This window comes from Lepisosteus platostomus, chromosome 20 (genome assembly GCF_059453375.1).
Source record: "Lepisosteus platostomus isolate fLepPlt1 chromosome 20, fLepPlt1.hap1, whole genome shotgun sequence".
NCBI classification, from domain to species: Eukaryota; Metazoa; Chordata; class Actinopteri; order Semionotiformes; family Lepisosteidae; genus Lepisosteus; species Lepisosteus platostomus.
Genome location: NC_142630.1, coordinates 20,882,560 through 20,895,985, shown reverse-complemented (window position 1 = coordinate 20,895,985; position 13,426 = coordinate 20,882,560).

The following is a 13,426-nucleotide window of genomic DNA, read 5'->3' as shown; positions in this document are numbered from 1 at the left end:
ACGTGTTTATTTCGGGCTGAAAATCACGTTTTGAAAAGTGTGCTGCTCCTGACCTATAAGTTACATGGGGTTTACCAAAGTTGCAGAAACATGTTTATTTCTGCTGAAAAACACGTTTTGACACTTTTTGCACACTGGGGTAAAAGGCTGACTCAGTGGGCTCTTCTGAGCCAGCCAGTTACATAGGGATTCAACAGTCTGAAAAAAGACGTTTATTTCGGGCTGAAAAACACGTTTTGAAAAGTGTGCTACTCCTGACCTATAAGTTACATGGGGTTTACCAAAGTTGCAGAAACATGTTTATTTCTGCTGAAAACCACGTTTTGACACTTTTTGCACACTGGGGTAAAAGGCTGACTCAGTGGGCTCTTCTGAGCCAGCCAGTTACATAGGGATTCAACAGTCTGAAAAAAGACGTTTATTTCGGGCTGAAAAACATGTTTTGAAAAATGTGCTGTTCCTGACCTATAAGTTACATGGGGTTGACCAAAGTTGCAGAAACATGTTTATTTCTGCTGAAAAACACGTTTTGACACTTTTTGCACACTGGGGTAAAAGGCTGACTCAGTGGGCTCTTCTGAGCCAGCCAGTTACATAGGGATTCAACAGTCTGAAAAAAGACGTTTATTTCGGGCTGAAAAACACGTTTTGAAAAGTGTGCTGTTCCTGACCTATAAGTTACATGGGGTTGACCAAAGTTGCAGAAACGTTTATTTCTGCTGAAAAACACGTTTTGACACTTTTTGCACACTGGGATAAAAGGCTGACTCAGTGGGCTCTTCTGAGCCAGCCAGTTACATAGGGATTCAACAGTCTGAAAAAACGTGTTTATTTCGGGCTGAATAACACGTTTTGAAAAGTGTGCTATTCCTGACCCATAAGTTACATGGGGTTGACCAAAGTTGCAGAAACATGTTTATTTCTGCTGAAAAACACGTTTTGACACTTTTTGCACACTGGGATAAAAGGCTGACTCAGTGGGCTCTTCTGAGCCAGCCAGTTACATAGGGATTCAACAGTCTGAAAAAAACGTGTTTATTTCGGGCTGAAAAACACGTTTTGAAAAGTGTGCTATTCCTGACCCATAAGTTACATGGGGTTGACCAAAGTTGCAGAAACATGTTTATTTCTGCTGAAAAACACGTTTTGACACTTTTTGCACACTGGGATAAAAGGCTGACTCAGTGGGCTCTTCTGAGCCAGCCAGTTACATAGGGATTCAACAGTCTGAAAAAAGACGTTTATTTCGGGCTGAAAAACACGTTTTGAAAAGTGTGCTGTTCCTGACCTATAAGTTACATGGGGTTGACCAAAGTTGCAGAAACATGTTTATTTCTGCTGAAAAACACGTTTTGACACTTTTTGCACACTGGGGTAAAAGGCTGACTCAGTGGGCTCTTCTGAGCCAGCCAGTTACATAGGGATTCAACAGTCTGAAAAAGGACGTTTATTTCGGGCTGAAAAACACGTTTTGAAAAGTGTGCTGTTCCTGACCCATAAGTTACATGGGGTTGACCAAAGTTGCAGAAACATATTTATTTCTGCTGAAAAACACGTTTTGACACTTTTTGCACACTGGGGTAAAAGGCTGACTCAGTGGGCTCTTCTGAGCCAGCCAGTTACATAGGGATTCAACAGTCTGAAAAAAGACGTTTATTTCGGGCTGAAAAACACGTTTTGAAAAGTGTGCTGTTCCTGACCTATAAGTTACATGGGGTTGACCAAAGTTGCAGAAACATGTTTATTTCTGCTGAAAAACACGTTTTGACACTTTTTGCACACTGGGGTAAAAGGCTGACTCAGTGGGCTCTTCTGAGCCAGCCAGTTACATAAGGATTCAACAGTCTGAAAAAAGACGTTTATTTCGGGCTGAAAAACACGTTTTGAAAAATGTGCTGTTCCTGACCTATAAGTTACATGGGGTTGACCAAAGTTGCAGAAACATGTTTATTTCTGCTGAAAAACACGTTTTGACACTTTTTGCACACTGGGGTAAAAGGCTGACTCAGTGGGCTCTTCTGAGCCAGCCAGTTACATATTGATTCAACAGTCTGAAAAAAGACGTTTATTTCGGGCTGAAAAACACGTTTTGAAAAGTGAGCTGCTCCTGACCTATAAGTTACATGGGGTTTACCAAAGTTGCAGAAACATGTTTATTTCTGCTGAAAAACACGTTTTGACACTTTTTGCACACTGGGGTAAAAGGCTGACTCAGTGGGCTCTTCTGAGCCAGCCAGTTACATAGGGATTCAACAGTCTGAAAAAACGTGTTTATTTCGGGCTGAAAAACACGTTTTGAAAAATGTGCTGTTCCTGACCCATAAGTTACATGGGGTTGACCAAAGTTGCAGAAACATGTTTATTTCTGCTGAAAAACACGTTTTGACACTTTTTGCACACTGGGGTAAAAGGCTGACTCAGTGGGCTCTTCTGAGCCAGCCAGTTACATAGGGATTCAACAGTCTGAAAAAACGTGTTTATTTCGGGCTGAAAAACACGTTTTGAAAAGTGTGCTGTTCCTGACCCATAAGTTACATGGGGTTGACCAAAGTTGCAGAAACATGTTTATTTCTGCTGAAAAACACGTTTTGACACTTTTTGCACCCTGGGGTAAAAGGCTGACTCAGTGGGCTCTTCTGAGCCAGCCAGTTACATAGGGATTCAACAGTCTGAAAAAAGACGTTTATTTCGGGCTGAAAAACACGTTTTGAAAAGTGTGCTGTTCCTGACCTATAAGTTACATGGGGTTTACCAAAGTTGCAGAAACATGTTTATTTCTGCTGAAAAACACGTTTTGACACTTTTTGCACACTGGGGTAAAAGGCTGACTCAGTGGGCTCTTCTGAGCCAGCCAGTTACATAGGGATTCAACAGTCTGAAAAAACACGTTTATTTCGGGCTGAAAAACACGTTTTGAAAAGTGTGCTGTTCCTGACCTATAAGTTACATGGGGTTGACCAAAGTTGCAGAAACATGTTTATTTCTGCTGAAAAAGACGTTTTGACACTTTTTGCACACTGGGGTAAAAGGCTGACTCAGTGGGCTCTTCTGAGCCAGCCAGTTACATAGGGATTCAACAGTCTGAAAAAGGACGTTTATTTCGGGCTGAAAAACACGTTTTGAAAAGTGTGCTGTTCCTGACCTATAAGTTACATGGGGTTGACCAAAGTTGCAGAAACATGTTTATTTCTGCTGAAAAACACGTTTTGACACTTTTTGCACACTGGGATAAAAGGCTGACTCAGTGGGCTCTTCTGAGCCAGCCAGTTACATAGGGATTCAACAGTCTGAAAAAAGACGTTTATTTCGGGCTGAAAAACACGTTTTGAAAAGTGTGCTGCTCCTGACCTATAAGTTACATGGGGTTTACCAAAGTTGCAGAAACATGTTTATTTCTGCTGAAAAACACGTTTTGACACTTTTTGCACACTGGGGTAAAAGGCTGACTCAGTGGGCTCTTCTGAGCCAGCCAGTTACATATTGATTCAACAGTCTGAAAAAAGACGTTTATTTCGTGCTGAAAAACACGTTTTGAAAAGTGAGCTGCTCCTGACCTATAAGTTACATGGGGTTTACCAAAGTTGCAGAAACATGTTTATTTCTGCTGAAAAACACGTTTTGACACTTTTTGCACACTGGGGTAAAAGGCTGACTCAGTGGGCTCTTCTGAGCCAGCCAGTTACATAGGGATTCATCAGTCTGAAAAAAGACGTTTATTTCGGGCTGAAAAACACGTTTTGAAAAGTGTGTTGCTCCTGTCCTATAACTTACATGGGGTTTACCAAAGTTGCAGAAACATGTTTATTTCTGCTGAAAAACACGTTTTGACACTTTTTGCACACTGGGGTAAAAGGCTGACTCAGTGGGCTCTTCTGAGCCAGCCAGTTACATAGGGATTCAACAGTCTGAAAAAAGACGTTTATTTCGGGCTGAAAAACACGTTTTGAAAAGTGTGCTGTTCCTGACCCATAAGTTACATGGGGTTGACCAAAGTTGCAGAAACATGTTTATTTCTGCTGAAAAACACGTTTTGACACTTTTTGCACACTGGGGTAAAAGGCTGACTCAGTGGGCTCTTCTGAGCCAGCCAGTTACATAGGGATTCAACAGTCTGAAAAAAGACGTTTATTTCGGGCTGAAAAACACGTTTTGAAAAGTGTGTTGCTCCTGTCCTATAACTTACATGGGGTTTACCAAAGTTGCAGAAACATGTTTATTTCTGCTGAAAAACACGTTTTGACACTTTTTGCACACTGGGGTAAAAGGCTGACTCAGTGGGCACTTCTGAGCCAGCCAGTTACATAGGGATTCAACAGTCTGAAAAAAGACGTTTATTTCGGGCTGAAAAACACGTTTTGAAAAGTGTGCTATTCCTGACCCATAAGTTACATGGGGTTGACCAAAGTTGCAGAAACATGTTTATTTCTGCTGAAAAACACGTTTTGACACTTTTTGCACACTGGGGTAAAAGGCTGACTCAGTGGGCTCTTCTGAGCCAGCCAGTTACATAGGGATTCAACAGTCTGAAAAAACGTATTTATTTCAGGCTGAAAAACACGTTTTGAAAAGTGTGCTATTCCTGACCCATAAGTTACATGGGGTTGACCAAAGCTGCAGAAACATGTTTATTTCTGCTGAAAAACACGTTTTGACACTTTTTGCACACTGGGGTAAAAGGCTGACTCAGTGGGCTCTTCTGAGCCAGCCAGTTACATAGGGATTCAACAGTCTGAAAAAACGTGTTTATTTCGGGCTGAAAATCACGTTTTGAAAAGTGTGCTGCTCCTGACCTATAAGTTACATGGGGTTTACCAAAGTTGCAGAAACATGTTTATTTCTGCTGAAAAACACGTTTTGACACTTTTTGCACAGTGGGGTAAAAGGCTGACTCAGTGGGCTCTTCTGAGCCAGCCAGTTACATAGGGATTCAACAGTCTGAAAAAAGACGTTTATTTCGGGCTGAAAAACACGTTTTGAAAAGTGTGCTGCTCCTGACCTATAAGTTACATGGGGTTTACCAAAGTTGCAGAAACATGTTTATTTCTGCTGAAAAACACGTTTTGACACTTTTTGCACACTGGGGTAAAAGGCTGACTCAGTGGGCTCTTCTGAGCCAGCCAGTTACATAGGGATTCAACAGTCTGAAAAAAGACGTTTATTTCGGGCTGAAAAACATGTTTTGAAAAATGTGATGTTCCTGACCTATAAGTTACATGGGGTTGACCAAAGTTGCAGAAACATGTTTATTTCTGCTGAAAAACACGTTTTGACACTTTTTGCACACTGGGGTAAAAGGCTGACTCAGTGGGCTCTTCTGAGCCAGCCAGTTACATAGGGATTCAACAGTCTGAAAAAAGACGTTTATTTCGGGCTGAAAAACACGTTTTGAAAAGTGTGCTGTTCCTGACCTATAAGTTACATGGGGTTGACCAAAGTTGCAGAAACGTTTATTTCTGCTGAAAAACACGTTTTGACACTTTTTGCACACTGGGATAAAAGGCTGACTCAGTGGGCTCTTCTGAGCCAGCCAGTTACATAGGGATTCAACAGTCTGAAAAAACGTGTTTATTTCGGGCTGAAAAACACGTTTTGAAAAGTGTGCTATTCCTGACCCATAAGTTACATGGGGTTGACCAAAGTTGCAGAAACATGTTTATTTCTGCTGAAAAACACGTTTTGACACTTTTTGCACACTGGGATAAAAGGCTGACTCAGTGGGCTCTTCTGAGCCAGCCAGTTACATAGGGATTCAACAGTCTGAAAAAAACGTGTTTATTTCGGGCTGAAAAACACGTTTTGAAAAATGTGCTGTTCCTGACCCATAAGTTACATGGGGTTGACCAAAGTTGCAGAAACATATTTATTTCTGCTGAAAAACACGTTTTGACACTTTTTGCACACTGGGGTAAAAGGCTGACTCAGTGGGCTCTTCTGAGCCAGCCAGTTACATAGGGATTCAACAGTCTGAAAAAAGACGTTTATTTCGGGCTGAAAAACACGTTTTGAAAAGTGTGCTGTTCCTGACCTATAAGTTACATGGGGTTGACCAAAGTTGCAGAAACATGTTTATTTCTGCTGAAAAACACGTTTTGACACTTTTTGCACACTGGGATAAAAGGCTGACTCAGTGGGCTCTTCTGAGCCAGCCAGTTACATAGGGATTCAACAATCTGAAAAAAGACATTTATTTCGGGCTGAAAAACACATTTTGAAAAGTGTGCTGTTCCTGACCTATAAGTTACATGGGGTTGACCAAAGTTGCAGAAACATGTTTATTTCTGCTGAAAAACACGTTTTGACACTTTTTGCACACTGGGGTAAAAGGCTGACTCAGTGGGCTCTTCTGAGCCAGGCAGTTACATAGGGATTCAACAGTCTGAAAAAAGACGTTTATTTCGGGCTGAAAAACACGTTTTGAAAAGTGTGCTGCTCCTGACCTATAAGTTACATGGGGTTTACCAAAGTTGCAGAAACATGTTTATTTCTGCTGAAAAACACGTTTTGACACTTTTTGCACACTGGGATAAAAGGCTGACTCAGTGGGCTCTTCTGAGCCAGCCAGTTACATAGGGATTCAACAGTCTGAAAAAACGTGTTTATTTCGGGCTGAAAAACACGTTTTGAAAAGTGTGCTATTCCTGACCCATAAGTTACATGGGGTTTACCAAAGCTGCAGAAATATGTTTATTTCTGCTGAAAAACACGTTTTGACACTTTTTGCACACGGGTAAAAGGCTGACTCAGTGGGCTCTTCTGAGCCAGCCAGTTACATAGGGATTCAACAGTCTGGAAAAACGTGTTTATTTCGGGCTGAAAAACACGTTTTGAAAAGTGTGCTATTCCTGACCCATAAGTTACATGGGGTTGACCAAAGCTGCAGAAACATGTTTATTTCTGCTGAAAAACACGTTTTGACACTTTTTGCACACTGGGGTAAAAGGCTGACTCAGTGGGCTCTTCTGAGCCAGCCAGTTACATAGGGATTCAACAGTCTGAAAAAACGTGTTTATTTCGGGCTGAAAAACACGTTTTGAAAAATGTGCTGTTCCTGACCCATAAGTTACATGGGGTTGACCAAAGTTGCAGAAACATGTTTATTTCTGCTGAAAAACACGTTTTGACACTTTTTGCACACTGGGGTAAAAGGCTGACTCAGTGGGCTCTTCTGAGCCAGCCAGTTACATAGGGATTCAACAGTCTGAAAAAAGACGTTTATTTCGGGCTGAAAAACACGTTTTGAAAAGTGTGCTGTTCCTGACCTATAAGTTACATGGGGTTGACCAAAGTTGCAGAAACATGTTTATTTCTGCTGAAAAACACGTTTTGACACTTTTTGCACACTGGGATAAAAGGCTGACTCAGTGGGCTCTTCTGAGCCAGCCAGTTACATAGGGATTCAACAGTCTGAAAAAAGACATTTATTTCGGGCTGAAAAACACATTTTGAAAAGTGTGCTGTTCCTGACCTATAAGTTACATGGGGTTGACCAAAGTTGCAGAAACATGTTTATTTCTGCTGAAAAACACGTTTTGACACTTTTTGCACACTGGGGTAAAAGGCTGACTCAGTGGGCTCTTCTGAGCCAGGCAGTTACATAGGGATTCAACAGTCTGAAAAAGGACGTTTATTTCGGGCTGAAAAACACGTTTTAAAAAGTGTGCTGTTCCTGACCTATAAGTTACATGGGGTTGACCAAAGTTGCAGAAACATGTTTATTTCTGCTGAAAAACACGTTTTGACACTTTTTGCACACTGGGATAAAAGGCTGACTCAGTGGGCTCTTCTGAGCCAGCCAGTTACATAGGGATTCAACAGTCTGAAAAAAGACGTTTATTTCGGGCTGAAAAACACGTTTTGAAAAGTGTGCTGTTCCTGACCTATAAGTTACATGGGGTTGACCAAAGTTGCAGAAACATGTTTATTTCTGCTGAAAAACACGTTTTGACACTTTTTGCACACTGGGATAAAAGGCTGACTCAGTGGGCTCTTCTGAGCCAGCCAGTTACATAGGGATTCAACAGTCTGAAAAAAGACATTTATTTCGGGCTGAAAAACACATTTTGAAAAGTGTGCTGTTCCTGACCTATAAGTTACATGGGGTTGACCAAAGTTGCAGAAACATGTTTATTTCTGCTGAAAAACACGTTTTGACACTTTTTGCACACTGGGGTAAAAGGCTGACTCAGTGGGCTCTTCTGAGCAAGGCAGTTACATAGGGATTCAACAGTCTGAAAAAGGACGTTTATTTCGGGCTGAAAAACACGTTTTGAAAAGTGTGCTGTTCCTGACCTATAAGTTACATGGGGTTGACCAAAGTTGCAGAAACATGTTTATTTCTGCTGAAAAACACGTTTTGACACTTTTTGCACACTGGGATAAAAGGCTGACTCAGTGGGCTCTTCTGAGCCAGCCAGTTACATAGGGATTCAACAGTCTGAAAAAAGACGTTTTTTTCGGGCTGAAAAACACGTTTTGAAAAGTGTGCTGTTCCTGACCTATAAGTTACATGGGGTTGACCAAAGTTGCAGAAACATGTTTATTTCTGCTGAAAAACACGTTTTGACACTTTTTGCACACTGGGATAAAAGGCTGACTCAGTGGGCTCTTCTGAGCCAGCCAGTTACATAGGGATTCAACAGTCTGAAAAAAGACGTTTATTTCGGGCTGAAAAACACGTTTTGAAAAGTGTGCTGCTCCTGACCTATAAGTTACATGGGGTTTACCAAAGTTGCAGAAACATGTTTATTTCTGCTGAAAAACACGTTTTGACACTTTTTGCACACTGGGGTAAAAGGCTGACTCAGTGGGCTCTTCTGAGCCAGCCAGTTGCATAGGGATTCAACAGTCTGAAAAAAGACGTTTATTTCGGGCTGAAAAACACGTTTTGAAAAGTGTGCTATTCCTGACCCATAAGTTACATGGGGTTGACCAAAGTTGCAGAAACATGTTTATTTCTGCTGAAAAACACGTTTTGACACTTTTTGCACACTGGGGTAAAAGGCTGACTCAGTGGGCTCTTCTGAGCCAGCCAGTTACATAGGGATTCAACAGTCTGAAAAAAGACGTTTATTTGGGGCTGAAATACACGTTTTGAAAAGTGTGCTGCTCCTGACCTATAAGTTACATGGGGTTTACCAAAGTTGCAGAAACATGTTTATTTCTGCTGAAAAACACGTTTTGACACTTTTTGCACACTGGGGTAAAAGGCTGACTCAGTGGGCTCTTCTGAGCCAGCCAGTTACATAGGGATTCAACAGTCTGAAAAAAGACGTTTATTTCGGGCTGAAAAACATGTTTTGAAAAATGTGCTGTTCCTGACCTATAAGTTACATGGGGTTGACCAAAGTTGCAGAAACATGTTTATTTCTGCTGAAAAACACGTTTTGACACTTTTTGCACACTGGGGTAAAAGGCTGACTCAGTGGGCTCTTCTGAGCCAGCCAGTTACATAGGGATTCAACAGTCTGAAAAAAGACGTTTATTTCGGGCTGAAAAACACGTTTTGAAAAGTGTGCTGTTCCTGACCTATAAGTTACATGGGGTTGACCAAAGTTGCAGAAACGTTTATTTCTGCTGAAAAACACGTTTTGACACTTTTTGCACACTGGGATAAAAGGCTGACTCAGTGGGCTCTTCTGAGCCAGCCAGTTACATAGGGATTCAACAGTCTGAAAAAACGTGTTTATTTCGGGCTGAAAAACACGTTTTGAAAAGTGTGCTATTCCTGACCCATAAGTTACATGGGGTTGACCAAAGTTGCAGAAACATGTTTATTTCTGCTGAAAAACACGTTTTGACACTTTTTGCACACTGGGATAAAAGGCTGACTCAGTGGGCTCTTCTGAGCCAGCCAGTTACATAGGGATTCAACAGTCTGAAAAAAACGTGTTTATTTCGGGCTGAAAAACACGTTTTGAAAAATGTGCTGTTCCTGACCCATAAGTTACATGGGGTTGACCAAAGTTGCAGAAACATATTTATTTCTGCTGAAAAACACGTTTTGACACTTTTTGCACACTGGGGTAAAAGGCTGACTCAGTGGGCTCTTCTGAGCCAGCCAGTTACATAGGGATTCAACAGTCTGAAAAAAGACGTTTATTTCGGGCTGAAAAACACGTTTTGAAAAGTGTGCTGTTCCTGACCTATAAGTTACATGGGGTTGACCAAAGTTGCAGAAACATGTTTATTTCTGCTGAAAAACACGTTTTGACACTTTTTGCACACTGGGATAAAAGGCTGACTCAGTGGGCTCTTCTGAGCCAGCCAGTTACATAGGGATTCAACAATCTGAAAAAAGACATTTATTTCGGGCTGAAAAACACATTTTGAAAAGTGTGCTGTTCCTGACCTATAAGTTACATGGGGTTGACCAAAGTTGCAGAAACATGTTTATTTCTGCTGAAAAACACGTTTTGACACTTTTTGCACACTGGGGTAAAAGGCTGACTCAGTGGGCTCTTCTGAGCCAGGCAGTTACATAGGGATTCAACAGTCTGAAAAAAGACGTTTATTTCGGGCTGAAAAACACGTTTTGAAAAGTGTGCTGCTCCTGACCTATAAGTTACATGGGGTTTACCAAAGTTGCAGAAACATGTTTATTTCTGCTGAAAAACACGTTTTGACACTTTTTGCACACTGGGGTAAAAGGCTGACTCAGTGGGCTCTTCTGAGCCAGCCAGTTGCATAGGGATTCAACAGTCTGAAAAAAGACGTTTATTTCGGGCTGAAAAACACGTTTTGAAAAGTGTGCTATTCCTGACCCATAAGTTACATGGGGTTGACCAAAGTTGCAGAAACATGTTTATTTCTGCTGAAAAACACGTTTTGACACTTTTTGCACACTGGGGTAAAAGGCTGACTCAGTGGGCTCTTCTGAGCCAGCCAGTTACATAGGGATTCAACAGTCTGAAAAAAGACGTTTATTTGGGGCTGAAATACACGTTTTGAAAAGTGTGCTGCTCCTGACCTATAAGTTACATGGGGTTTACCAAAGTTGCAGAAACATGTTTATTTCTGCTGAAAAACACGTTTTGACACTTTTTGCACACTGGGGTAAAAGGCTGACTCAGTGGGCTCTTCTGAGCCAGCCAGTTACATAGGGATTCAACAGTCTGAAAAAAGACGTTTATTTCGGGCTGAAAAACATGTTTTGAAAAATGTGCTGTTCCTGACCTATAAGTTACATGGGGTTGACCAAAGTTGCAGAAACATGTTTATTTCTGCTGAAAAACACGTTTTGACACTTTTTGCACACTGGGGTAAAAGGCTGACTCAGTGGGCTCTTCTGAGCCAGCCAGTTACATAGGGATTCAACAGTCTGAAAAAAGACGTTTATTTCGGGCTGAAAAACACGTTTTGAAAAGTGTGCTGTTCCTGACCTATAAGTTACATGGGGTTGACCAAAGTTGCAGAAACATGTTTATTTCTGCTGAAAAACACGTTTTGACACTTTTTGCACACTGGGATAAAAGGCTGACTCAGTGGGCTCTTCTGAGCCAGCCAGTTACATAGGGATTCAACAGTCTGAAAAAAGACGTTTTTTTCGGGCTGAAAAACACGTTTTGAAAAGTGTGCTGTTCCTGACCTATAAGTTACATGGGGTTGACCAAAGTTGCAGAAACATGTTTATTTCTGCTGAAAAACACGTTTTGACACTTTTTGCACACTGGGATAAAAGGCTGACTCAGTGGGCTCTTCTGAGCCAGCCAGTTACATAGGGATTCAACAGTCTGAAAAAAGACGTTTATTTCGGGCTGAAAAACACGTTTTGAAAAGTGTGCTGCTCCTGACCTATAAGTTACATGGGGTTTACCAAAGTTGCAGAAACATGTTTATTTCTGCTGAAAAACACGTTTTGACACTTTTTGCACACTGGGGTAAAAGGCTGACTCAGTGGGCTCTTCTGAGCCAGCCAGTTGCATAGGGATTCAACAGTCTGAAAAAAGACGTTTATTTCGGGCTGAAAAACACGTTTTGAAAAGTGTGCTATTCCTGACCCATAAGTTACATGGGGTTGACCAAAGTTGCAGAAACATGTTTATTTCTGCTGAAAAACACGTTTTGACACTTTTTGCACACTGGGGTAAAAGGCTGACTCAGTGGGCTCTTCTGAGCCAGCCAGTTACATAGGGATTCAACAGTCTGAAAAAAGACGTTTATTTGGGGCTGAAATACACGTTTTGAAAAGTGTGCTGCTCCTGACCTATAAGTTACATGGGGTTTACCAAAGTTGCAGAAACATGTTTATTTCTGCTGAAAAACACGTTTTGACACTTTTTGCACACTAGGGTAAAAGGCTGACTCAGTGGGCTCTTCTGAGCCAGCCAGTTACATAGGGATTCAACAGTCTGAAAAAAGACGTTTATTTCGGGCTGAAAAACATGTTTTGAAAAATGTGCTGTTCCTGACCTATAAGTTACATGGGGTTGACCAAAGTTGCAGAAACATGTTTATTTCTGCTGAAAAACACGTTTTGACACTTTTTGCACACTGGGGTAAAAGGCTGACTCAGTGGGCTCTTCTGAGCCAGCCAGTTACATAGGGATTCAACAGTCTGAAAAAAGACGTTTATTTCGGGCTGAAAAACACGTTTTGAAAAGTGTGCTGTTCCTGACCTATAAGTTACATGGGGTTGACCAAAGTTGCAGAAACGTTTATTTCTGCTGAAAAACACGTTTTGACACTTTTTGCACACTGGGATAAAAGGCTGACTCAGTGGGCTCTTCTGAGCCAGCCAGTTACATAGGGATTCAACAGTCTGAAAAAACGTGTTTATTTCGGGCTGAAAAACACGTTTTGAAAAGTGTGCTATTCCTGACCCATAAGTTACATGGGGTTGACCAAAGTTGCAGAAACATGTTTATTTCTGCTGAAAAACACGTTTTGACACTTTTTGCACACTGGGATAAAAGGCTGACTCAGTGGGCTCTTCTGAGCCAGCCAGTTACATAGGGATTCAACAGTCTGAAAAAAACGTGTTTATTTCGGGCTGAAAAACACGTTTTGAAAAATGTGCTGTTCCTGACCCATAAGTTACATGGGGTTGACCAAAGTTGCAGAAACATATTTATTTCTGCTGAAAAACACGTTTTGACACTTTTTGCACACTGGGGTAAAAGGCTGACTCAGTGGGCTCTTCTGAGCCAGCCAGTTACATAGGGATTCAACAGTCTGAAAAAAGACGTTTATTTCGGGCTGAAAAACACGTTTTGAAAAGTGTGCTGTTCCTGACCTATAAGTTACATGGGGTTGACCAAAGTTGCAGAAACATGTTTATTTCTGCTGAAAAACACGTTTTGACACTTTTTGCACACTGGGATAAAAGGCTGACTCAGTGGGCTCTTCTGAGCCAGCCAGTTACATAGGGATTCAACAATCTGAAAAAAGACATTTATTTCGGGCTGAAAAACACATTTTGAAAAGTGTG